This window comes from Aplysia californica, unplaced genomic scaffold, assembly GCF_000002075.1.
Source record: "Aplysia californica isolate F4 #8 unplaced genomic scaffold, AplCal3.0 scaffold00591, whole genome shotgun sequence".
NCBI lineage: Eukaryota > Metazoa > Mollusca > Gastropoda > Aplysiida > Aplysiidae > Aplysia > Aplysia californica.
In genome coordinates this window covers 346,355-348,628 of record NW_004797861.1, presented here as the reverse complement: position 1 = coordinate 348,628, position 2,274 = coordinate 346,355, and the positions used below count along the sequence as shown (strand labels likewise).

General features: G+C 42.8%; 1 protein-coding gene across 1 annotated transcript in view; it reads left to right on the top strand.

Moving 5' to 3' along the window:
• Positions 1 to 2,274, top strand: part of LOC101851437 (ras-specific guanine nucleotide-releasing factor 2) — a gene marked incomplete in the record, with an annotated part of 169,876 nt that overhangs the window by 93,712 nt on the left and 73,890 nt on the right.

The window sequence follows — 2,274 nt, the reverse complement described above, 5'->3', positions numbered from 1 at the left end:
CACACACACACACACACACACACACACACAAACACACCTTATTAGAAGCGTATTTTGTGCGTGACATCTTGACCACACAAATCACCACTGTCGTTTCGATGTGCCTCCATTTACTCCATTATCAAAGAAATTAAACAAAGAAACAAAACATACAAGCGACCCAAAATGTGGCCCAAAGAGAGTGGAGAAACGTGCTGGGTGTGCTAGGTCAAGTAAGTTCCGAAGGGGGGAGGGGGGAGGATTAAGTTTTACTTAACCGGTGATTCTTTTACTTAAACTTATTGTCTGTGGACGGTTGGCTTGTGCTCTGGTGTGGTTTGCACCTTCTTTCCTATCAAACACCTATCCTCCCCATCTTCTTTTTTATGTTTGTTACTCTCTTGTAACACCTCTAATCTTCTGGCGCGCATATGGTCTTATGCGGTTGCGAGCGCCGTAAAACCTCTACAAAAACAAAAACAAACTCATTGTCTGACTTTCCGCTAGGACAAGATTTTCATGCGCGCGAGTTGTTAGGTGCTTTGGTGTGCGCTTCTTGTCAAGTGTTTGTAGTAGTCTGTGTACACTCAAATGATTCCCGGCTCTCTCTGATCTGCAGAGTGGCGACGGCTTTTCCAAACAGATCATTCAAAATTGATGCGAGTTTGGCTCAAACCAGTCAGAACATGCCAAGTTAAAATGTTCTTTTGTGTTTTTCTGGGTCCAAGACTTTTTGACTTGTGCCGACTACCAAGCTGACGGCGACTTCGAGACAAATAGAGCTCTAATTTGGGTACACCTTACTCCCCCCTCCTCCCTCACCTTTATAATGATTAAAAAGTCAAAGTCTATCACGTAATACCATCACTGCAATGCAAATGGGACCCCACGTGGAGCGAAAATCCCGGATGTGCGTCCTTGGTCAAGCAACTTCTGAATGGAGGGATCAAGTATTACTTTTTTACTAGAAATTGTGTTCTGTTGAACATCCGTGCCTATCTTCCTAAAGCAGTAAATAAGAAGTCAAGTTTTTCAAACGCTCTGTGTTTACATTTACCGCCGAATTATGTCCATGCACGAAAACGTTCCCTTAAGAAAACAGATGGGACTGGTGTCTGCAGTGTAACAGTTGGTTTCCGACAGAAAACATGTTATTGAATCCCGAATGGGGTGGGGGGTAAGTTTTTGGGATTTTTTATTATTCTATCAAGCCATCTCCTTATGTTTGCTGGAATTTGTATCCCGTTAAGTCCAGACTGGCCTTTGCTGGCAGTTTCGAAGCAGCCCACCTCCTGAATTATGGTTTGGAATTGTGTCGGTTTGGGACGTTAAATATTTACAATCACTTGCAAATCGCAGACAGAAATGATGTACCTCGCTCGTGTTTGTGAGACTAATTGAGTCTTTAGATAGACACCACTGCAGTTACGGCTCACTGAACTTTTCTCTTGGGGCAGTAGGTCTGATTGAAAACGTGGGTGGTTGGCATGTGCTTTGGTGTGGTTTGTCCTTACTTTCGTATCAAGCATCTGTCATCCTTATCTCTCCTCCTCGTTATCTTTGTGCGTTACTAATATGACCAATTTGTGATGCAAGTGCCGGTAAACCTTTTCCAAAACTAGACTTTAAAAAACTGATCGAAAGCAATAAAGAGTCTGCGGCGTGCCAGTTTTCGGGTATGGCCTGCACTTTCTACTCCGTGCCGGGGTATTTGCTTTAGCCTACTAGTCGGTTCCAAGTGTATGAAATTGCGTTGGATGAAATCTTGAGAGTTCCGGTAACGACGGTCAGTGACTCAGATTTGACACCTCTCAGAGGTCAAAATTCGTCCACTCAGACTACTTGCGCCAATCCTTAAAACAAAATGTCAAATTTGTCAATGAGCGCTGGCCAGCCCGACGTGTCTGACCACTCCAGTGCGATCCCTGCAGACCCGACTAATTGAATAAGTGTGAACTGATCGTAGAATTGTTTTTGATGTAAGTTTTTGAATGAGATTTCTTATCTCATCATCCAACTGGCTTTTTCCGTAGGTGATGGACCTCACTAAGGGCGTCCTTCCTGTTACATGGACTTATTGTTGTGAAGAGGCGTTTTACGCTCATCAAGTAATCCGTCTATCATTGAGGGAGAACGAAAGAGGGCATTTTTTAAAGTGGGGGAGTGCATCTCTTAATGCAAATTGTTGCCTATACGTTGTACTATGACTACATTATGTTATGTTACTCTTTCTTCTTTCCTTTGATCTAAATGGGACATTACATTTATACATATACATACATACATACATACATA